At 40.4% G+C, this 25,998-nt stretch overlaps 1 protein-coding gene across 8 annotated transcripts in view; it reads left to right on the forward strand.

The window, feature by feature from the left end:
- Window positions 1-25,998, forward strand: part of fhit (fragile histidine triad diadenosine triphosphatase) — a 985,246-nt gene that overhangs the window by 423,443 nt on the left and 535,805 nt on the right. The window lies entirely within an intron of this gene.

Consider the following 25,998-nt stretch of genomic DNA (forward strand, 5'->3'; position numbering starts at 1 on the left):
AATTTGCCCAGTTGCATGCAGTCCTATTTTAATGAATAACCTTTTGGGAACCATGAAAAGTCTTCTAAAATTCTAAACAAACCACATTCCTTGGTTCTTCTTTATCAATGCTGCAACTAACATCCTCAAAAAACTCCAACAAGTTTGTTAAACAGTGTTTCCCTTGATCTAATCCATGATGATTCTATTCAGTTTTATTATTCTTTTCTAAGTCTCCAGTTATCACATCTTCCATAATAGATTCTAATATTTTCACTACTACTGACATGAAATGAAGAAATTTATAGTTCTCCGATCACCCTTTTCCTCCCTCCTTAAATAGTGGGATTACATCGCGACGTTTCAGTCCACGGGCACGTTCCAGAATCTCAAGAATTTTGAAAGGTAACCAAAATTCGTCCACTCTGTCTAACCACCTCCTTCCACATGATACACCTTTATTTTTATTTCATGCTTCTTTTATCTGCTCCAGCTCATTCCCACTTGGGATGTGGAAACAAATCCTCATTTGTAGGCTTCTTGCAGACTGGTCTATAAAGGAATCTGGTGTACATTGTAGGAAATCCAGCCCCTTATCCTCTTTGCAGGCCAATTAATAGCAGACTAATTATTTATTGTTGTGTTTTATTAATTCTAACTTATTTAGATATAGCGAGTTTTGAGAAGATTTGTAGCTCAGGTTGAGGATCTAGATGTGAGTTTGCTCGCTGAGCTGGAAGGTTAGTTTTCAGACGTTTCGTCACCATTCTAGGTAACATCATCAGTGAGCCTCCGACGAAGCGCTGGTGTTATGTCCGTTACATAACACCAGCGCTTCGTCGGAGGCTCACTGATGATGTTACCTAGAATGGTGACGAAACGTCTGAAAACTAACCTTCCAGCTCAGCGAGCAAACTTATTTAGATATGTCTTCCTCCGGCTCCTTTCTATTGGCAGTGTGCCTGTAGACCAGCCCTGTATGTTTGGTCTTATGTTCTTTTATCTCTGTACATATAAATTCTATTTAGGTCTTGCTTTTATCGTTTTGTACTATCATTTAGTTTTTATTCAGTCATTCATGGAACATGTGTGTCGCTGTCTCAGTCAGCATTTATTGCCCATCCCTAATTGTCCTTAAAAAGATGGTAATGAGCTGCCTTCTTGAACTGTTGCAGTTTTTTCTTATTTGATTCTGTAATGTGGTCATCATTGGGCTGGCTAGCATTTATTTCTTGTCCCCACTTGCCCTGAAGAAGGTGGCAATGAGCTGCTTTCTTGAACTGCTGCAGCCTACCTGCTGTGGGTTGATCTAAAATGTCATCAGGGAGGGAATGCCAGGATTTTGACCCAGCAAAAGTGAAGGATATATTTCCAAGTCAGGATGGTGAGTAGCTTGGAGGGAACCTTGAAGGTGGTGGTGTTCCCATGTACCTGGTGCTCTTGTCCTTCAAATGGAAGTGGCCATGTGTTTGGAAGGTGTTGTCTGAGTATCTTTGGTGAACCTCTATCATGCATCTTGCTGTTATTGAGCATCAGTGGTGGAGGGAGTGATCACTTGTGGTTGTCGTACCAATCGAGCAGGCGCTCTGTCCTGGATGTTGTTGAGCAGCTTGAATGTTATTGGGGCTGCACCTATTCAGGCAAGTGGGGAGTATTCCATCACACTCTTGTGCCTTGTAGATGGTGGACAGGCTTTGGGGAACCAGAAATGAGTTACTCGCTGCAATATTCCGAGCCTTCCAATTGCCCTTGTAGCCACTGTGTTTCTGTGGCGAGTCCAGTTGAGTTTCTGGTCAATCATAACCTCTGGGATGTGGATAGTGAGAGATTCAGTGGTTTTGACACCATTGAATGCCAAGGTGAGGGTTCCAACATTTTGACCAGTGACACTGAAGGAACAGCAATAAAGTCAGGATTACGAGTAGCTTGGAGGAGAATTTGCAGTTGGTGTTATTCCTATGTATCTGCTGACCGTGGGTTTGGAAAGTGCTGTCTCAGGCACCTAGTATTGTTGATGTGGTCAGAAAATATGTTGTGCTAACTCATCAGAAATGTTTGTAAATGAGCAGTTGCTTGATTTGTGTAATGTAAATGATACAATGGAATGAGTCAGACGTGATACACAGTTATTGAAAGCCAATATTGCTGTGAAGAGTTTAGATGAAAATTATGAATGCAATTAGAATAATATCTTCAATTTTTCAAATAAAGTGTGCAACAAATATGATATGTACAGTTTTGAATAGCAACCCCCTGTTCTCCAGGTTCTAGCATTCTATCCAAATCAACTTCTAGTTCTGCAAAACTGGGTCAGTGAAATTGAACTACTTAAAGAACTCCGGTCTCTGAAGCATGTGAAATTTTGTCATATCTTCAAAGACTGGGAAACTTGTTACCTGATTATACAAGATCAGATTCAGAAATATTTTCTCCTTCGTATATATAAGATAAACCTTAGACTGATTTGGCTTTGGGCTGGAATGTTTATTTTGTTTTGATACTGACCCTGTAGAGGCCCCAAAAAAAGTTAATAATGGGAGAATGGATCGAGGCACGCTGATGGCACAAATTCCAGATAATAGAACATTCCAGTTGCTACTTGCCAGAGGGCTCAGGTTTACTGTACCATTTCTTATAGTTACCCTGTTTTATCATGAACAATTTATGCATTGCTTTACTGATGTTCAATTCATTTTTAATAGTAGTCCCCCTTACTTTATTTGTAACCATCTTTCTGAACTTCATTCCATAATTCTATACATTCCACAGTGATCGAATTTATTCTTTCCAATATTTTGTTTTATTCATATTTCTACTGATTTTCATTCACTGTACGCTGTCAGCTACATTGCTAGATGAAAAACTTTGCCACATCCTGATTGGTTCTTTTTATTAGGATAGGTCCCATGTAGTTCCAAAGGAATTCATAAAGTAGGATGATTTGGAGAAAGAAAATCTTCAGAAATTTAGTTACAGTGAAAGGAGTAATTATCGAGAAAATCTTGAAAATTAATTCTCAGGCTACAGTCAAGTGTGAAAAGATCTTAGACAAAATTGGAATGTTGTACAAGGTTGAGGAGAGGGGAAGGGATTTCCAAGTAACTCAAGAATTTTTACTTGGAATGGATTTTCACTGGTTTTGTTGTCATGCCCAAGAGCTTTATGTACAGATTTGTTAAGTATTGATTCTTCAAATATGGCTGTTGTATGAAAATCAATGCTTTGCTTGCAAGAATTAGTTGTCAAAATTTAATCTATGAAATTCAGGTTTGTTTATCAAATGAGTTACACCAAAGGATACGATCACAGACACTTAGATTTTTTAAAAAATTGTTTGTTAATTTAGAAGAATAATTATTTACTGTGGGAGCCATTACAAACAATTTTGTTTATAGAATCTTACCTTTCTTCTGTCCTAAGCCCCACATTTGTGGGCACATATTATAAAAACAAAAATGGGCTTTACAGATTTCTGAATATTGAGAGCAGTATTTGACCTGCCAGTCACTCCTGTTGACTGAAGCTTACATTGATGCATCTGACATTTAGAATAAGCAAAGTTGCATATATTTTAATGGGTTTTCAATCTGTGTCATTCTCACAAAAAGGATTCGTGAATCATCTCTGTTTTGAAGTATTGCTGTCTGATAGGAATGAATATCCTTAAAAAGGATAGAAGAAACAGGATACAAACACTGGAAGGGTGACAGCCTTGCAATCCTGGAGTAAAATCCCACCTAGTTTTTCAAAGCTTAGAATTTAATTATGTGCAATGCACTTTACTCCCTTGATAATTGATAAAACCCTGTGTTTTTGATTTCGCATGAAAAGTCCAAACAGCGAATTTAATCAATAATGCATATTTGATGTTAGAAATAAACATAACAGAATCGCTCTCTTCAGTCCCTTGGGGTCAAGGATGGCTGCATTCATGCCTGAGGGGTTTTAAGATGACTGATAAGACCAATGCAAGATCTGCAGACTGTTCTACATGTGAGTCAGCTGGTGCCGGAAGAGTTGGGTACTGTTTTGTTTTGTGGTTTGTGCAATCCTTTTGACTTTGCCTCTGTACATTCCTACTGAAGTTTATGGGTCTAGGCCCGAAACGTCAGCTGTTGTGCTCCTAAGATGCTGCTTAGCCTGCTATGTTCATCCAGCTCCACATATTTTTTTATCAGTGACTGGTGCCTTTCTGAATTAACCATTTTAATTGGTTAAAAGTCAAGATCTGCCATGAAGCAGTGAGTTTGTCTGAACTCTTTAGGGAAGCTTTACCAACATCCCTTGTCCTCATGTGAGTTTCCTGCTGTTGGCTGAGGTCTGAGTAGGACAGTTGCTTTGCTAGTCTGGTGTCAGGTAGATGAACAAACTGTCCTGTCAGCAGAGATAATACGAACTGCAGATGCTGGAGAATCTGAGTTAACAAGGTGTGGAGCTGGATGAACACAGCAGGCCAAGCAGCATCTTAGGAGCACAAAAGCTGACGTTTTGGGCCTAGATACCTCATCAGAAATGGGGGAGGGGAGGGGGATCTGAAATAAATAGGGAGAGAGGGGGAGGTGGCTAGAAGGTGGACAGAGGAGAAGATAGGTGGAGAGGGGACAGACAGGTCAAAGAGGTGGGGATGGAGCCAGTAAAAGTGAGTGTAGGTGGGGAGGTAGGGAGGAGATAGGTCAATCCAGGGAGGACGGACAGGTCAAGGGAGTGGGATGAGGTAAGAAAGTAGGAAATGGGGTTGCGGCTTGAGGTGGGAGGAGGGGATAGGTGAGAGGAAGAACAGGTTAGGCAGGCGGAGCCAAGCTGTGCTGGTTTTGGAATGTGGTTGGGGTAGGGGAGATTTTGAAGCTTGTGAAATTCACATTGATACCATTGGGATGCAGGGATCCCAAGCGGAATATGAGTTGCTGTTCCTGCAACCTTCGGGTGGCATTGTGGCACTGCAGGTTGGACATGCCGTCTGAGGAATGAGAGTGGGAGTTGAAATGATTCGTGATTGGGAGGTGCAGTTGTTTATTGCGAATCGAGCGTAGGTTTTCTGCAAAGCGGTCCCCAAGCCTCCGCTTGGTTTCCCCGATGTAGAGGAGGCCACAACGGGTACAGCGGATGCAGTATACCACATTGGCAGATGTGCAAGCGAACATCTGCTTGATGTGGGAAGTCTTCTTGGGGCCTGGGATGGGGATGAGGGAGGGGGTGTGGGGGCAGATGTAGCACTTCCTGCGGTTGCAGGGAGAAGTGCCGGGTGTGGTGGGGCTGGAGGGGAGTGTGGAGCGGACAACGGAGTCATGGAGAGAGTGATCCCTCCGGAAAGCAGACAAGGGTGGGGAAAGAAAAATGTCTTTGGTGGTGGGGTCGGATTGCAGATGGTGGAAGTGTCGGAGGATGATGTGTTGGATCCCAGGATGAAGCATTCCACTCCCATACGTTTCAGATGCCCTTGTTTTTCCAAGGCGGGTGGGGTGGTACGTGACAACGAGGGGGATTCATTTTTGGTCGTTTTTGTGAGGAGGGGGTGTGAGGGATGAGTTGTGGGAAATGCGGGAGACACGGTTGAGGACGTTCTGGACCACAGCAGGGGAGAGGTTGCGAGCCTTCGAAAAACGAGGGCATCTGAGATGTATGGGAGTGGAATGCTTCATCCTGGGAGCAGATGCAGCGGAGACGAGGGAATTGGGAATACGGGATGGCATTTTTTGAAGGATGGTAAGGGAAGAGGTGTGTTCTAGGTAGCTGTGGGAGTCAGTGGGCTTGAAATGGATATCACTTTCTGGGTGGTTGCCCGAGATGGAGACAGTGGTCCAGGAAGGTGAGGGAGATGTTAAACATGGTTCAGATGAACTTAAGGTTAGAATGGAAGGTGTGGTGAAGTGGATGAACTGTTCGAGCTCCTCTTGGGAGCAGGAGGCAGCGCCGATACAGTCATCAATGTAACAGAGGAAGAGGTGGGGTTTAGGGCCAGTGGAGGTATGGAAGAGGGATTGTTCCACGTACCCTACAAAGAGGTAGGCATAGGATGGGCCCATGCGGGTACCCATGGCCACCCCCTTTGTCTGTAGGAGTGGGAGGAATTGAAAGAGAATTTGTTGAGGGTGAGGACGAGTTCGGCTAGGTGTATGAGGGTGCCAGTGGAGGGGGACTGGTCAGGCCTGCGGGACAGGAAGAAGCGGAAGACCTTTAGAATATCTGCAGGGGGAATGCAGGTGTCTAGGGACTGGACGTCCGTAGTAAAAATGAGGTGTTGTGGACCAGGGAATTGGAGGTTTTGGAGCAGATGGAGGGCGTGGATGGTGTCACGGATGTAGATAGGGTGTTCCTGGATTAAGGGGGAGAAAATGGAGTCGAGATAGGTGGAGATAAGTTTGGTGGGGCAAGAGCAGGTGGAGACAATGGGTCGACCAGGGCAGACGGGTTTGTGTAAACCGATATCCATTTCAAGCCCACTGACTCCCACAGCTACCTAGAATACACCTGCTCCCACCCACCATCCTGCAAAAATGCCATCCCCATTCTGAACTCCTTCACCTCTGCCGTGCCTGCTCCCAGGCTGAGCCGTTCCACTTCCATACATCTCAGATGTCCTCGTTTTTCAAGGACCGCAACGTCCCCCCAGCCCCCACAGTGGACGAGAACACCCTCGATCATGTCTCCCGCATTTCCCACAACTCATCCCTCACACCCCGTCCCCGCAATAACAACCAAAATAGAATCCCCTTCGTCCTCACGTACCACCCCACCAGCCTCCGGATCCAACGCATCATCCTCCGACACTTACGCCATCTGCAATCTGACCCCACCACCAAAGACATTTTCCCTCCCCACCCTTATCTGCTTCCCGGAGGGACCGCTCTCTCCGGGACTCGCTTGCCTGCTCCACACTCCCCTCCAGCCCCAACACACCCGGCACTTTTCCCTGCAACCGCAGGAAATGCTACACTTGCCCCCACACCACCTCCCTCAGCCCCATCCCAGGCCCCACAAAGACTTTCCACATTAAGCAGATGTTCACCTGCACATCCGCCAATGTGATATACTGCATCTGTTATACATGTTGTGGCCTCCTCTACAATGGAGAAACCAAGCGGAGGCTTGAGGACCGCTTTGCAGAACACCTCCACTCGGTTCGCAATAAACAGCTGCACCTCCCAGTTGCGAACCATTTCTGCTCCCCCTTCCATTCCTCAGATGACATGTCCATCCTGGGCCTCCTGCTGTGCCACAACGATGCCACCCGAAGGTTAGAGGAACAGCACCTCATGCTCCACTTGGGACCCCTGCAGCCCAATGGTATCAATGTGGATTTCACAAGCTTCAAAATCTCCCCTCCCCTGACTGCATCCCAAAACCAGCCCAGCTCATCCCTGCCTCCCTAATCTGTTGTTCTTCTCACCTATTCCCTCCTCCCACCTCAACTCCCACCCCCATCTCCCTAATAAACTCATTCTGTCCCCTTGACCTGTCCGTCCTCCCTGGACTGACCTATCCCCTCCCTATCTCCCCACCTACACTCACCTTTCCTGGCTCCATCCCTGCCTCTTTGACTTCTCTGTCTCCTCTCCACCTATCTTCCCTATCCATCTTAGATCCCCCTTCCCCTCCCCCATTTCTGAAGAAGGGCCTCAGCCTTCCTGCTCCTAAGATGCTGCTTGGCCTGCTACATTCATCCAGTTCCACACCTTGTCCTGTCGGCAGAGTTTACTTTGACAAGTTAGCCTGGAAGAGGACTTTAGTTTTGCACTGTCTTTCTTGTCAATGAATTTAGAAGAAACAATGCTTTCCAGTGCCATGCCCATTCTGGGTTATCCAAGCCTCTGGCAGATCGCGTTCAAAGAACCAGATGACCAGGATTAGTGAGTGGCAAAAATAGCCTCTTTATTGTACACTTGTAGCAGTGTAATGTGAAGTGAAATTGAATCCCAAAAGCAGCCATTTTATAGAGGATTCAAGCATACATTAACATTCTCATACTTGTGTTAAGCAGTAGATATTGTACAAAAACTGCTTTGCAAGAAATCGGAGATGGTTTTAATATGTGCTAAATGTTACTGATTATTTTGAGTGTTAATGGTTATTTTATTGAGATTTTAGTGTCTGTCTGGTTTGGCCTTGCATAATTGAAAAGGTGTTCATCTTGTTATTTTCAAGGTTAGAATTTTAAAGTTAGAAAAAGGCATCTTGTGTGTTTTAAATAAAAGTCTGAATTCCCAACTTGGATTGTCTGTGTTTTTTTAATTTACTATCACTTGTTTAGTTAGTTTCATGGTTGTGCCCATGTCTGGGTTTTATTTACTATTATTCTTTTTTTCATTCAGTTTCGTGGTCAGACCTGTTGTAGTAGTGCGTTCAGTTTCATTCATTCGTTCATTCAAGGTTGCACGGGTTCTGTACATAGTGCCGTTAGTTTTATTAGTAGTTTAAAGGTTGCTTATATACTCTGCATAGCGTTTGTTAGTTTCATTAGTGGGGCAAAGTTTTATATACATGTTGAATAAAAACTTGGGACAAGTACCTGGTTACTTAATATACAGGAAATGTCTGCAGGGAAGTAACTTTAAAAGGAAGAGAGCTATCCAATTATCACCTTTGACTGATAATTGGAGCTACTGTAGCTGGAGGGAGAAGATAAACAACTTGGGAAAAGCAGCTGAGATAACAAGGTGTGGAGCTGGATGAACACAGCAGGCCGAGCAGCAGGAAGGCTGACGTTTTGGGCCTAAATTCTGAAGAGGTGTCTCGGCCCGAAACGTCAGCTTTCCGGCTCCTGTGATGCTGCTTGGCCTGCTGTGTTCATCCAGCTCTACACCTTGTTATCTCAGACTCTCCAGTGTCTGCAGTTCCTACTGTCTCTGGTAATAGCAGCTATTCAGTTGGAATTTAATATCAAACAAGACTGTTTTTGGTTTGGGGGTACAAAAAGGGTCCATCCTGTAGTGTCTGTGCAGTTTTGTTAGCCATCACGTCTGACTGCACCTTTCAGTGGAACGTCGGTCTTGTTTAAATGCGGTTGTTTACATAGCGTTTTGTGCATGAGTGCACTTTCAAGGGGGGTGTAACCACACATTGAAGCGGTTGTAATCTGATACGGTAGCAAGCCCCTGAATTACTTTGAATGGGGGCTGGCTAGTACCTGGAAATCTGCAGTTTGTATTATAACTGCGAATTAATTGGTTAATGGATTACTAAACATGATTTATGCAGTTATATTAAAAGTTGTTGACACCTTTGAATTCTGGTATGTCACCACCAAAGAATATGGCAGCCTGGGGGTCACTGCTGTGCAGTGAACGATGATCTTAGTCATGGATTTTTGACACTGTCCATAAAATTCTCTTTTGCTCAGTCAATCAAAGGCTGAGATTCTCCCAAGTTATGAATAATGGTCCAATATCCAGGATTCATAGCTGTTCTTACAACTGCACCTCCCAGTCATGAACCATTTTAACTGCCCCTCCCATTCCTTAGACGACATGTCCATCGTGGGCCTCCTGCAGTGCCACAATGATGCCACCTGCAGGTTGCAGGAACTGCAACTCATATTCCACTTGGGAACCCTGCAGCCCAATGGTATCAATGTGGACTTCACAAGCTTCAAAATCTCCCCCTCTCCCACTGCATCCCAACACCAGCCCAGCTCATCCCCTCCCCCCACTGCATCCCAAAACCAGCCCAGCTCGTCCCCACCTGCCTAAACTGTTCTTCCTCTCACCCATCCCCTCCTCCCACCTCAAGCCGCACCTCCATTTCCCACCTACCAACCTTATCCCGCCTCCTTGACCTGTCCGTCCTCCTTGGACTGACCTATCCCCTCCCCACCCATACTTTCCTCTCCACCTATCTTCTCCTCTATCCATCTTCGGTCCACCTCCCCCTCTCTCCCAATTTATTTCGGAACCCTCTCCCCATCCCCCTCTCTGATGAAGGGTCCAGGCCCGAAACGTCAGCTTTTGTGCTTCTGAGATGCTGCTTGGCCTGCTGTGTTCATCCAGCTTCACACTTTGTTAACTGACAAAGGAAGTGTTTTACTGTGGGAACTGTTTGTATTCTGGGTGTTAAGTGAAAGACAAAGTAGTAAATCTAAAGCTGATGCAGGCTGTGTTGCAAGACACTACAAAACACCAAGCAATGCCAATTTGGCATACAGCAGTGACTGAAGACATTGGAGATTTCATGACTAAAACTAAAACCCCTGCTGAGCCAGAGGAATCTTTAAAACAGACCAACAATTCAAATTGGAAAAAACAGGAAGATAAAATATTGCTTAGAGCACAGATCATGTGTTGTCTCCATAGTAAGCGGGCATCAGGAGCAGAACTATCGCAAAAACAGTAAAGAGTGATGAAGGAAATACTAATTCAACCTTGCAGACAAAGCCAGCAATTAAAGTAATAACATTGACAATTTAAACAGACCTTGCCTAATAAGAGCTGAAAGTTTTGTCAGCATTATTCAGCTGCAGAATACCTGGGAGGCCCTTCATTAGGTCCATGATAAAAGCAAGAATCATTTGTTTAAACTATGAGAAGTGGGAATCACTCAGTAATACAGGAGTTAAAGCTGGAATTGTTTATTAAAGTGGGCTTCTTGCAGCAAAGTAACAAGATAGGTAGTAATGTTCCATTTCATCTTTGACAAGTAGGAAGCCTCCATTTTATCTATGAAAGGTGCGAATCATCCATTATGGAAATGAAAGAGCAGAAATCCTATCAATTTAGCCAAAAAAAGGGGGAAACTTTCCAATACAGCAGCAAAAGGCAACATAACTGCTATTATAATGAAAGAAAAGCATTTTAAGCAAACTATATAAAAAAAATTATTTGGAAGGCATGACATCAAAAAGTATATTGCCAAGAAGAAATGCCTCATTTCAGAGGTGGGCAAAATAGAAGTCCAAATTAGACATTCTGGCAAAAACAATTTTTAAGATATGGAATAGCTACCAATTTCAGAATAACCTAGAAGCCACATGAGGAAAAAACACTTCAGTAACACGATTGGGAGTATAGCTGATGGTGTTATAGTAAAAGAAACAACATTTTCTTTTAGCAATGTTCTGAAAACCTTTGGCAATTACTTTACGGCTAGAAATAATAAAATTCTTGAACAAGTAGGATTAAAAAAACAAAAATTGCACCCAGTGTATACAGTTATCATAGCCTCTGTGATTGAATGCTCTTGCTGACACAGTGACTGGGTAGAATGAAAGCGCAAAATGAAGCCAGTACCTTTGCATAAATGAAATTAATCGCAATGTGGGAAGAATAAATCTCAAGATTTTTATTTAGCATTATTCTATAGTGTTAATAATAATCTAATTGAGTCGTACTATGTCTCTGCATGTCTTATAGCTTTATTAAGTACAAATAATTAAATAAAGAATTGGTAAAACTGTGTGCAATATCGTGAATCTTAAATTATAATTAAAAATATATTTTGATGCAATTCTAAACTTTTGTTTGCTGTATAAATTATTTTAAAGTTGTACAAAACCTGAAAATAATTATTTTTGCCATGACTTATTTGTAACGAATGTACTAGTAATCATGCTCCAATATTCTACATACTGCTACAAAGTATATCAATATAGAACAACCCACTGAGATCACACAAATGACCAATTTGCATATCTGACTGTTATTCATACAAAAGTAGTTCACACCAAGTTGTTTAGTAACTGAAAATAACTATTTATTGTTGGATCATTGTCTTTAACAAGAACAACCAAAACAAAAGAATTTGTGTCATATGTAACTTGAACTATGTCCCTTAAATAGCCCAAATATGCAAACTAATCATAATTAACACAAACAAAATACAAATCATTAGCACTTATATTATGGGCTGAAAAGTGATATAGCCAGGGTCAACACAATCTGGAAGATCAAAAGTCTGGACCACAAGCTAGAGAGCTTTTTTTGTTCATCTTTTTTGATTTTTGCAATGATGATAAGCTGTCACCTGTCTGGTGAATGTCATCCTTCAATCAATCGTTTGTGAACTTAGCTCTATTCTTGTGTGAATTCTTTATGCTTTCTTGGGTTTTCTGTCTTTTTCTCCCTATCAGAGAGGGGCAAAGAGGAATGATTTTTGACTGAGGACCCTAGTTTTTTTTTATTCTCTGTTGTTAGTACCTACGATGTTTTAATGGTCTGCAGCTCAACCAATCAGTGCTGTTGTCAGGGTGAACTTTCTTAACTTGAAACATTTCAGTCTGGGCTTCCAAAGAGCAACATTGTATGTTACAGCTCAATAATATGTAACACTTGATTTTCAAGTTGCAAATTTTTTTTGGTATTCCAATTATAGCACTCGAACTTTTTTGTTTTTGGACTGAACAAAAATATGGTTTCTTTGACATTACAAATGGTTTTTACTACTTTAACACTAATCTCTTCCTTGTTTCAAACAATGGGATTATTGCATGTTACCCTATTGAAACCAGAAATATCAGGCAGCATCAGTTCTGAAACATGTCCTTAACTGAACATTTTGGGAAAATGCCTCAACTTTTGTTTGTATATACTCCTATACATGTTAGAAGATCAGCCAAGATAGATGTCTTATTATGGTTTATGTTTTCAGTTTCACATAAAAGCACAGTTTAGTTATTTGGAGAACACAAGAAATTTATGTAGAACATCCTTTTAGTCTGATATACCACAATGTGATGTGTTGTTGATGAAAAATGTGTAAATGATTTTTGAAGGTCTGAGCCTTCTGAGATTTGACCACATTTGCTTCATTTTTATTCCAAAACCTGACTCACACAGCTATTTATAGTATGCCTTAAGGATATTTTGTTCCTAAATGTAATTCAGATTTTGTGCTGTTTAGTGTGAATTTTATGATTTTTATTTTCTTTCCCTCTTAAAAACTAATCAGGACTTCTAACTGTTTGCAGAAAAAACATGATCCTTTCAGAAATATCTAATGAAAAATCTAACTTTACACTGTACATCACCTGAGTTTTCATATTAAGCAAATACTCATCATTAAAGGGGAATGATTGGAAAATTAAAAGCATCATACATTTTAAATTAAATAAGTAGATTATAAGCAATCATAATATTTATTGATTAAAATTGCTGTGTCACATATTATTCAGTTCCTTTATTGGCAAAATTCAATGTGATCATTGTTTTAAAGTTGTGTTGATAAAGGTCAGAATCCTGACAGGAAACATCACTGTTAGGAACACATTAGAAACTCAGAGTTGTAATTTTCCAATTTTTAATTTATAATTGGAAAATTGCATGCAATATGCTATTATTACAAAGACGGGACGTGATACTCCAGATTGAAATTTTGTAACAAAATTTTGTTTTTGTTCTTTGTAATTTACAAAATGAAATATTTCAGACAGAAGTTTATATCAATTCAGCATTGCAGGCCACTGTCATGACTTCTTCTAAAAAATACTTAATTTTACTGTAAAGTGCTTTGGAATGTTGAGCTTATTAAAGCCCATGGCATTTTTTTCCCATTGGTCTTCTAACACTGGTGAACATCAGATCATGCATTCCCACTTTATGGGACATGGAAGCCTGAAGTCTACTCAGTGCCCTCTACAAATATGCAGACAATTTAGACTTTTCTCAATGATCTAAAATGCAAAATTCACTGATTTTCATGGAAAGAAAAAATGGATAGGGCATATGCAGGCTTCAATCCAATATCTTCCTTTTCAAGTGTCTACACAGATCATAATTACTCAATATATGCTAACAGGAAGCATTTTTGGCACTGACAAAGATATCTTCATGACCAGTCAATGATTACCAAGGAAAACTGTGACATCATTGTGTGCTCTCTGGCAATTACTTCCGTGACTGGAACAGTGGCTAAGTGTAATGTTAAATTGTACGTTCATTTATTCATGGGATGTGGCTGCATACAATGTTCATATGGTCTAAGTACACTCATTGTGCTGTTGTATTGGGAGTTCCGGGATGTTAACCCAAACATTGATTAAATAATGGTGATTTAATTCCTAGTCAGGATGGTGAATGAGGGGGAACTGGGGGTGTTGGTATTCCCTTGTGCTCCTTTGCTGCCCTTGTCCTAAGACACAACCAAAATACTGTATGTACTGTAAACCTGAAATTTGAATAGAAATGGCAGCCCTTGCAGAGAGAAACACGGTTAATATCAGGACATGTCCTCAGGAATTCCTCAGGGTATAAGTTAGGTAAAATCACTGTAGTCCCAGAGGACCACAGGGCTTCTTTCTCATTGGAGAGAGATGGCTGGTGGTCCCAAGGCTCCTTAGCCAGCATCTTCCAAATCCATGACCATTATCACCGAGAAGGACAAGGGCAGTAGATACAAGGCAACACCGCCATCTGCAAGTTCCCCGCCAATCTACACATGATCCTGATTTCAATGCAGTTGGTCCTTTAATGATGCTATGTCAACATCCTAGAACACCATCTTTGACAGCATTGTGTGGGCATCTACAGCAAATGGAGTGCAGCAGTTCAAGAGGGTAATTCACCAGCACTTCCAACGACCAAAAAGACATTTACCATGACTTGTTGTTTTGTTTTTTTTTTCACTGCTACTGGGTCAATAGCCTGGTACTCTTTTCCAAATAGTACTTTAGAGTGGACCTATGCCATATGGAATGCAGCAGTTCAAGAAGGGGCTTACCTCCACAATCTCAAGGGCAGTTAGGATTCAGTAATAAATGCAAGCTCTGCCAGTAATATGCACACTATCATAGAATCCCTACAGTGTGGAAACAGGCCCTTTGGCCCAACAAGTCCACACCGACCCTCAGGGCAACTTACCCAGACCCATTGCCCCTGTGACGCACCTAATCTACACATCCGTGAACACTGCGGGAAATTTAGCATGGCCAATCCACCTAGGCTGCATATCTTAGGTCTGTGGCAGGAAATTGGAGCACCCAGGGGAAACCCATGCAGACAAGAGGAGAATGTGCAAACTCCACACAGACAGTGGCCCGAGGGTGGAATTGAACCCGGGTCTCTGGTGCTGAGGGGCACCAGTGCTAACCACTGAGCCACTGTGAATGAAGAAAAAGCTTTTTTCATTGATGTTGTGAATGGCTATGTATGCTTGACACTTTTATGATGTTATATAGGGAATAGTTTTTTCCAAGGGAGATTTTCGGAGCCTAATTTTTTATTTTTTCAGTTCCAATTAACACTTCTTGAGTTTTGAAAAGTAATAGATTTTATTAAAGTGAATTTTCAAAGCCTGTTCACTTATATTAGGAAAATCTGAAAATCTTGTCAGTGGTATAAAATGGCTGATTGCCTCTGGATGAGGTGGAACTGAAAGTTTGGAGATGGAGTATACTTGTGGGCATTGAGGAGGCATGTGGGATGAATGGGAGGGTAAGAGAGCTGAGGCATAAAGGCTAGAAAGTCTAACAATCATGAATTGACTGGAATAAAGGTCCCAAAAAAACAATGGGAGGCTTTCTAACCTGCAGGGCTCACTATCTCAGTTGTCACCTCAGTCTTGCTTCTGGACACAATGGTCCCGAATCCAGCCTGCGCGCAATACCTGGAGATCAAAAAAGGGATGAATTGATTGACTCTTAAAAGTTAGGACCACAAATCAGAAAATGGCCCAATTTTACTGAACTGAAAATAAGAATCAGTGCACCATTACCCCTCTGGTGGACATGGGGCATTCTGGTTGATTCTCAATAGTGTGAAATATATTGTGATTCCACAGGTTGAAAAACATTAATGAGAATATATTAATAACATTTTTTGGAATTTGGTCCAAAGATTCTTCACTGATTTAAATAGTTAGCTATCACAGACTGTGTCTTGTTTAGCAATCTACTTTTACAGAGAAGATAGTCTAATAAAAATAGAATGATTTAGATAGTTGTATATTGAAAGAACATTAATAGGAAAGTGTAAAATGGCAAAGCTGTATTCCAAGGATTATATGAGTATGACCGATCCTCTCCAATTAGACCAGTTGTTTTCTGGTTGATATGAATCTATTCGTCTCTGATATTTTACAATTGTTGAGTTACTTCACAATCATGAGTTACTTCTTTGAAGGGAACATATTTTGGTAGGAATAACTTTCATGCAGGAATATCTTTAGAACACCATTTGGACCTACCCTGTTGATTGTTCCCACAAGAAGATTCTGCATAATTTGACAGTAGTAGGAACTTGTTTACTTCTGTGTCTCCAGACTGATTCTGAGGCAGTCCCAAGTTGAAGAAAAAGTGGAAGAAGTTCAATCACAGCAGATTTCTATTGAGGTGGAAAATTTACCTTATTTCAAAACAGGATCAGGTATGTATCTTGAATGACATGTTTCTCCACTAAAATCTCACGTTACAATAGATGTGTGAAGAGAACAAGTTAAACCAACTGACTGACTGACTGCAACAGAGTCCTTAAGAGGATCTGTGATTCCTACTTCAGAAGTTGTCTAGTCACTGATTCTCAGGATTAATAGTTGCTTTGACTGGCTGCACAAAAGAATTTCAATAAACAAAAAAGTCAGTAAGACTCAGAACAACTAAAATCATTAATTTTGAATGTCATAAATGACAATTCTTGTTTTGGCAATTCATTTTGTCATATATGAAGGACCCAATTTTTAGAAATGTTTATTGTCATGGTGCAGGTTTAGCAGGATATCTTGAAATTGATTTGCATGAATCGTCTCTTTTAGCAGCAAGTTTCTATAATAAATTACTGGGTGAGGTATACAGAGTTGGTATGGCTTTCTTTATAGTTCAGTTGACAGCTAAAATAATTTCAGTGAGGTAGCTGTTAATTCTGTGCCTATGCAAACTCACTTGTAACAAAGTTACAAGTGACTGTATGTGTGATCATTTGGCCTCAGTCTGTGAACCATGCTTTGCAAGATAGAGGAAAGCTTGTCAAGAAAAGAGTGCAGTGCATGTGTGTGATGTCCCACTGTTGAATCATTGGCAGTTTGTGGTTTGTAGCATTGTCACGTGAGTGAAGATGAGGTAACGCTTAGCTGGTTTTGTTGGTAAGTAAGTGAAAAAGATATAGCAAATCAAGTCAGTGTGAGGTTACCCTCCATTTATGCGGAAATATCATGAGAAAATGCATTTACTGATCTTAATCACAGATAACTTCTGAGAATCACTAATTGCTGCAACAACCTTCTCACTGTTTGCCTGAGTATCTCCTCACCCCTGGGGAAAATAGGACCTTTCTTCTGCTACATATGTTCTGCATCAAGTCCTTTAGTGCTGCTGGAGAGCCTTAGAATGTACCCTCTGACCAGCTTTTTAAGTTCATCCAGCTCATTCAATTCTTTCTCCCGATTATTGGATTAGCTGCAGCTGGAACACATCTTTAATGTAAAAGATACCCCATGGCTTTAAATTGTGCAGGTCAGCTTGAACTGATGCTAGTTTCTCACAAATTTGGATCCTCTTGTTTAAATGTGCAGCGAGTCAAAAGTGCTTTCAGTGCTTGTTTATATGCCACTGCCAGTCAAATTAACAAGTAGTAGGTGGTTTCATAGCTGTCTGTCTTACTTTGAAATGGTGTGGGGTTTCACAATCAATTATTGAGCCGCTGAAAGATAGGTTAAAGAACATGTATTCTTGTAGCATATTTCACATCCTTATGGCGTTTCAAATTGTTTCACAGTAAAATGCATACTTGTCACGTAAATAAACATGGTTGCCAAGTTGTATGCCCTAAGATCACAAAAACATTGTCAAATAAATGACTAACTCATCTGATGTTGGAATGTTAGTGTAACATGCTCAGAAATTGTACCCTGCTTCAAATAGTCTCAGAGACCTAACCAAGAGGAACCCAGGGTCTTGATTTAACATTTCTTCTAAAATGTGGAACTTAGGAGCATGTGCACTGAAGGGTCAATCTAGATGGTGGATTTGGGATAGCAATTAATCCAGCCAATGTGAGTGGCCTGAAAGATGGGTGGCTGGCTGTAGAAATGAGGAGGGAAGATGGGGTGAGGAATGCCTACTGCTATGGTTTAGCTAGGGGTGAGAAAAGCTGAAAATAGCCTTCCCAGACAGATGCCAGTTGAGACTGCTAAGTGACCAATTAAGATTTATCTAAGGGCCTCAGTCTAGTTCTGTTAGAATTCCACAAGAGGCAGAAATTCTCTCTCGCTCTGACACCAATGGTCCATGAAGAGCTCCTCAACCCCCAAACCTCAGTGAAAATGCTGCACCTGCTGAACCAATCCTTCTGTCCTGTGGCAATGACCTCCAATTCTGACCTGCGGCATGCCTGGCTAGCACCTGCAAATGTGGTCCACATGCTTCAGTTTCAATGTCACCTCCTGACCTTACCTGGGAAGAATGTCACTAGCAGCCACTGCTTCTGGTAGCGATGCTGACACTGAAAACCTACTGATCCTCCAAATGTCTCTCAGCCCTTGGAGGCAGAATCTTGACCTTTGAATATATGAAAGCCCTAATGAGAGACAGTTAATTGCCTGGTAGGCACAGAGTTATGCTGGGGCTGAAGAATGTGGCTGCGGCACTATTGTTTCCAGGTATCAAACAACATCGGTGCTGCTATAAATTCAACTCAAAGTGACCCCTGGGGATTAAAATGGCCAACATGTGGCATAATGAACCTTTGCCAGATTTCTTTCCTTCAATCCAATATTATTTCTAATTAAAAGTGATGGGAAAAGCAATGGAATTTCTGCCTCATCCTGTTTTTCTGTGAAGCCATTATATTGGGATTGTTGGTAATAAAATATGAGGCTGGATGAACACAACAGGCCAAGCAGCATCTCAGGAGCACAAAAGCTGACGTTGCGGGCCGAGACCCTTCATCAGAGAGGGGGATGGGAGAGGGTTCTGGAATAAATAGGGAGAGGGGGGAGGCGGACCGAAGATGGTGAAAAAAGAAGATAGGTGGAGAGGAGAGTATAGGTGGGGAGGTAGGGAGGGGATAGGTCAGTCCAGGGAAGACAGACAGGTCAAGGAGGCGGGATGAGGTTAGTAGGTAGGAGATGCAGGTGCGGCTTGGGGTGGGAGGAAGGGATGGGTGAGAGGAAGAACAGGTTAGGGAGGCAGAGACAGGTTGGACTAGTTTTGGGATGCAGTGGGTGGAGGGGAAGAGCTGGGTTGGTTGAGTGGTGCAGTGGGGGGAGGGGACGAACTGGGCTGGTTTAGGGATGCGGTGGGGGAAGGGGAGATTTTGAAACTGGTGAATATTGGGATTGTTTATTTCTTATGAAACATTACGTGTGAAAAAAGTTGTGACTGAAGAGCAATGTTTTTTCTCATGCGTTAAATGAATCTTTATAGTAATGTGATTGCCCCTGTACTTTGAGGGAAAGACCTACATTTATTAATGGTGCTGATTCTTTGGAGAACAAGGTTTACCTGGAGGTTGATTTCATTTGTTCAAAAAAAGCAACCTAATTCTAGTACTTGATCATGTAGCCAGGTCGCTTGGGAGATAATCAGTAAAGCAAAGATTCAACAAAGAGTTAACTATAAGTGGCAGAAAATTCCCACATGTGGTTTTCTGCTCACCCATCTCTTTCAAGCAGAATTCAGTTGATATCCTGATGCAGGTTAAAAGGTTCAAAACATAACTGAAAGAGTCTGCTGATAGTGAATTGCACTTGTGGGAAAGCCAAGCTCAGAACAGAAAGAGAGTTTTCCTTATTCACAGATGCAACACTTCGAAATTAAACAATCTTATAACCTAACCTAACATGATGTGGCTGTACTTAAGACTCTACTGATGCTTGCCACAGCCATGGGAAAGGTTTGAAGACCCAATTTTGCTAGGAGCTAGCAAAAGGCCCAAGAAATCTTAACCCTTGTACAAATCTTTGAAACAGCACTCAAGAAAAGTGGTTAATTTTATAATTTTTGGTAAGTGTCTGACTTGAGTTTCTTTGAATTAAATAAAAGGATGAATCGAATAAATAAATTTGAATTAAGTTTAGTTTATGCCACAAGTAATTGTAGTGATTTTGCCTTTAATAGCTTTAATATGACTATTTTAGATAGATGTTATTAGCATTTACCTACTCCATTTCTGTGGTAAAATTCTTATTATTTTAAGCAATGGAACTTGTGATTGTATTATTTTAGTAAGTACTTGAACTCTTGGATTATTCCCTGAAAATAAAATCATTACTGGTCTCTAATGATAACATAACCCTGAATCATTCCATCATTTTTAAATACATACCACCCTTCACCTTTAAGAAATATACTTTTTTATTTGCTTTCCCAGCTGAATATATTTTCTCCAATTACTGTGACCTTTATGGAGTCTGTAATATAAAACACAGAGTTGAGGTAAAATTGTCTTAGATCAAGAACAGTTTCTTTTTGTCTGGAAAGAAATTGGTACCTGTTTTTTTTTAAATAAAATTGCAGTGTCCTAATTGGCAGTGCAAGAAATCTGGCATTTTAAAATATGTAGAATAGGGACTGAGAATGCAATTTGTAATTTTCAGAAAGAAACAATTGAGAGAAAATGTGAAGTAGAGTTTAATGGAGATAAATGCAAAAGTTTGCATTTTAAGCAAACAAATGAGCAACACAAGTGTATAAAATCAGAAAGAGAATTATGTGAAGGATGTTAAAGTGACAGTCGGCTTGTCGCTTTCAATTTCAGGGCAGTTATAAAATCCAGTTGCAAGAGCAAAGGGGATGTCAACGTACGTGACTTGAACTGTAATTTCATGGTACGTTCACACATGTCCAGGTTTTCCTACAGCAATAAATCATTAAATTGTCAAATGGAGATAGCACAGAAGGAGATCTTTCAGCCTGTTGTGTTCATGTCAGCTCTCAGCAAGAGCAACTCAGCTAGTCCAATTCCGCACTTTTCCCATTGTTTGGATTTCTTTTCATTGATCAATGTCTCCTGTTCCTGATTCTAACCATTTGCTGTTTTTAAAAAAAAATCCCCATGTCTCCACTGATTCTTTTGCCAGCCACTTTAAATCAAGTTCTCAACTTTTCAGTCAGAGAGGTGGTGCCCTGTCTAGCCCCCTTATGATTTTACATACTTCTATCAAATCTCTTCTTAACCTTGTGGTTAATAACGTGGTTTTTTTTTGGTGGTTTTCTAATTAAAATACTCCACAGTGAAAATTAACTCAAATCAGAAATGACACAGCTGATGTCCATTAAATTAAGTGTTATTTTGGAATGTTTTTGACATACTTGAGCATCTAAAATGTAATTTTATATGATAAACATGGCAATAATATGAAAAGGCTGGGAATTATCTCAAGGGGGTGCAACCAAAATGCCACCAACACGTTTCCTGTCCCACCAGAGGACCGAACAACCTTGTCCACTGCTACGCAACCAGCAAAGATGTCTATCGCTCCATATCCGATCCACGCTTTGGAAAATCAGATCATACCGCAGAATTTGAAACAAGAGGATCCTTCATAGAAAGTAATACAATGCTGGCCTGAAGCAACAGAAGAGTTTCTCCAGGACTGCTGAGAATCAGTGGACCGGATTCAAGAATTCAGCAGACAACCTAGACAAATATTCAACCACCATCACAGACTTCATTAGCAAGAATGGAGAGGACTACCTGCCACAGAAATCAATTGGCATATTCCCCTTGGATGAACTGAGAAATCTACTGCCTACTGAAGATGCGTGCAGAATTCAAGGCAGATAACCTGGACCTATACAGAAAAGCCCAGATATGACTTCTGCAAAGCCATTAGAGATTCCAAGAGGCAGTATCAGAGCAAGATAGAGGCCCAAACTAATCACATGGGCACTTGCCACCTGTGGCACGCCTACACATCATAACAGGATACAAAAGAAGCAGAAAAAAATAGCGGACATGAACACATCCCTCCCTAACGTGCTCAATGCTTTCTCTGTTCGGTTTGAGCAGAACGCCCGGTGGCATGGTGTTATCTAACCTTTGAGCCTGCCTTGATCCCCTGCAATTCTCCTACCGGCAGAACAGTTCCACAGCAGATGCAATGTCCCTAGCCCTATACTTAGCCTGGAAAGTAAGGACACCTATTTCAGGCTCCTACCCATCAAACACATTTCCTCCTGCAACACCATAATCCCTACCAGATTAATCTCAAAGCTCTGTGACCTAGGTCTTGATTCTGCCCTTTGCAACTGGATCCTCAGCTTCCTGACCCACAGACCAAAATCAGTGAAGATAGACAACAGCACCGCCTCCAGGATAATTCTCAACACTGGCACCCCGCAAGGATGCGTACTCAACCCCTACTGTACTCCTTGCACACCCACAACTGTGAAGCCAAATTTTGTACAAACACCATCTACAAGTTTGCTGATGACACCACCATTGTAGGCCAGATATAAAACAATGTCAGGCAGAAGATACAGAAGCTTGAACATATGCACAAACAGGTTCAAGAACTGCTTCTTTCCTGCCGTTATCAGACTGCTGAATAGACGTCTCTAATTTCAAATATCATGTTGACCTTGCATTTGTGCACCCCCGGTGCAGTTGTAACCTTGTATACCTTGCTCTGTTTAAGCACCCTATGATCTTATGTCCTGGTTTGCTATGATCTGCCGGCACTGCTTGCAAAACAATATGTTTCGCTGAACTTTGATACGTGTGACAACAATAAATCAATTCAAATCCAAAAAATAGTACAATGTTTTATGGACATGTTTAAGGTGGTATTCTAAATTGATATAACTACGGATATAATCAGTTTAGTGCTGTATAATTAGGTATGATACCATTGCTGTTTAGACTTGATTAGTGTATACAATGTTAATTAGTTTGGTATAATTTTGTATACAGTAGTAAATAATTTAGCAACTGTATACTCTCTATTCACATTAAAATATAATGCATAGATATTGAAATTATTATACCACATGTATACACCTGGTATTACTTGGTATAAAAATTAATATGTTATTTAAATGCAATCTGATGAACTTAAAAGTCAATAAATCACACTGCTGCTAAGCATCCAGCACTGCTGAAATTTCAGTCTGAGTAGCAGTGGAGTGAAAACAGGCCTATATGCGTGATCACCATTGATTTTAATAACTCCAGAGCTTTGCTAATTACCTTCCAAAGTTTTAGCAAAATTAACAATGGCTTAGTGCAGTAAGTGCCAGGAAATATGTAGTGACATATTTTGTGGTGTAAGTCACTTAGCACATACTTTTCGCTGTTCAAAGATCTTTTGTGCTGTTGATGTGCTCAGTCGAATGTGGATTAAGATAGCTGCAAAGTTGACATGATTTTGTTTTGCTTTGCACCAATAATATTACAGTGAGTCCAGATTCAATGACTGACAATGCTAAAATAAAGAGAAATGAGTCACCCTGCCAGACATGCTTTTGGTTCCCAACTGTTTAGAGTTAGTTGTAGTATTGAGACAACTTAACATTCCATATGTTTACTGGCATTGATGCTAAATTGGTAGAATGAATCCAATGGCTTCGTTCTGTGTTGTATCATTCGATGATTCTGTGAAAGTTGAGATAAGTGAAGATGCCTTATCGTAAAAATAACAAAACATTGCCATTCACACTTTTACGTATATTGTATAGTTCCAAATGCTCTTAATCTGCAAAATTGTAATCTATGCTGATAGCTTCCCTATAAACATGCACCATATTGATTACCTCTTTTCAAATCTTCCTTCTTTTCTGGGCACTGGTAGTATTCTCAGACATCCCCTTTAATGCAGTGTGTAAATTTGCTGATTGCTAATTAGTGTTGTTGGAATTGTTGTTGAACTTCAAGGCACAGCAGCAACTTTTTATATTTGTCAATGTGCCAGATGTTCCTCCTCTTTTGACTGCATGACTTGTCCTATGCTTGGAGACATTACTAAGTATTAAAATGTGAGTGATTAATACGTTCATAAAATCACAAAATGAAAGGATTCTGCAATGGTCAAATCGTGTGAGGTTTGCATGTTCACTACTGAACATGCCTCCACTGTGGCTTGAGTGAAAGATCGGCATTTACTCTGCAAATGTGGAATCTTGAAGGTTTTGTGGTGGTTTTCTGCATCTCTATTCCTAGTTTCTTCAATTTCTTTCATTTCTAAGACTAAAAACTGGATCTTTAAAAATCTGTGGTTATTCTATAATGGCACGTCGTTCTCTCTCAAAGCAGATGAGTGCAAAATGAAACTTCTTTTTAGGAGCATTCTAAAGCTGATTGCCTTGTTTATGTAAGGCGAAGAATTTGGGAAATGATTATTATGCACAGTCTCGTCTTGACAGTTAAGTTGCAAAGGTGCAGCTACAGTTTGGTTAAGTAGCTTAATGAAGCTTACTGACCTCTCCATACCTTAGTTCACTTTAACAGTACTGTACCAAATCACCTGTGATTTGAACTGCCCACGCATCATTGTATGAAGACATTTGTTAAAACTCTCAATACTAAGACATAGCTTGAAGCATTTAGACTCCAAATTTTATTATAGTTGATCGTCATAATGCATATTCTTATCAACAAATGAATCTGTGGTGTTTGTCACCCAATCTTGTGTTGTTCAGAAACCTTGATGTATTAGCATTCATGACAACAGTGGAACTAAGCACATTGGATTGGAAACAATGAGAAATGTGTGATTGGAAAATGGCCTCATCAGACATCAGCTGTGAAAAAATATTAGATGTGTGGTGATAATACATGAACCCTTATGGAGCATAATGGCAGGTTTTTCACTAGAGTTTAAGCAATTCCTTGCAGCTTCTTCAAAGTGTTTTGTTCTAAGTCTTTTCGATATTATAAGTGGATATTTTAAGCCTTCAGGATTTCATCCACTTGCTCAACCTCCCAGGACCAACTGTAATCTTTCTATTTGATAGCACTAAATCTGATTGACAAGATTAACAGTTTTGCAAGAAGTTCGACAATAGTATTGTACTTTTTGTAATCCTGCTTCTGAATATTCATGACATGATTTTAATGAAGATAATTAAATTACTCTTTTTGAAACCTGTGTTTTAAATCCCACATGAAATAAATGACAGAGCAGGCTGAGTACATAATTTATTCTGTGTTTTACACTCTTCCTTAGAATATTCATGATTTTACATTTACAAAGATTAATTAATAACATCAACTACGAAGAAACAGTCCGTTGCTATGCTACAAAAACAGAATCATGTTCAAAAGATGGAACACCAACCCCAGTGGACATTTTTGACATTGATGTTGTTCTTTTATTTATGAAATTCATTTAGCCTAATTAAAGGTCATTATAGGCAATTAGCTGTTATTTTACTTTTCACAGGGGCCAGAGTTTTATAATGTCAAAGAAATGTATATAAATGTATGTATAGTTTCTGAGTCATTTACTTGTACAAGGGCTGCCCTCCATGTAATTTCAAATTTTTTTTTTAAGAAAAAGAATGTTGTGGCTAGTTTTGTCTCTTTATATTTTGTTTTACATGGTGAGTCGGAAGTTAGAGATATGATGGTCTGCTTTGGGCTATTGGATTCATTTAAGGCACCAACAAAGATGTGAAAGTCATTCTCTTTTCTCGCCATATTTGTAAGCATTGGTTAGTTTTGAGCTAATGAGGGCAAATCTCTTACCAGATAATTTATGCCATATACAATAGGCTAAAATTCTGATGTTCCTGTTGAACTCAGATTAGTTGAATCCTAGATTTTCTTGATTTTGTTTGAACAGTTAGTTTTTTGAATTGTAAAATAATGCAGTTTAATAATAGAGAACCTGAAAAGAGTCAGGCCACTTACTGTTGGAGAGGGCTGAATTCAATACACCCTAAATGCAGATATGAGAATGACAATATGAGATTAACCAGCACCCATTAACTGTCAGTTAATTAATACAAATGCATCATGCGACTAGCATTAACCACATAGTTGAATGCCTGTACTCCTCCACCTGGGAGCCAAAAATTGTGAGAGGCAAACACCAGTTAAAGCTAAATAGCTCTACTTAAAGCCAAATTGTGGCTCTTAAAGGGAAGTTGCACTGTGGTTACACTAAGAGCTGGAAGTCATTCAACAACTCATTCTGACCTGGCTAAAACAGAAGAACGACATT

Source organism: Stegostoma tigrinum, chromosome 11 (genome assembly GCF_030684315.1).
Source record: "Stegostoma tigrinum isolate sSteTig4 chromosome 11, sSteTig4.hap1, whole genome shotgun sequence".
NCBI lineage: Eukaryota > Metazoa > Chordata > Chondrichthyes > Orectolobiformes > Stegostomatidae > Stegostoma > Stegostoma tigrinum.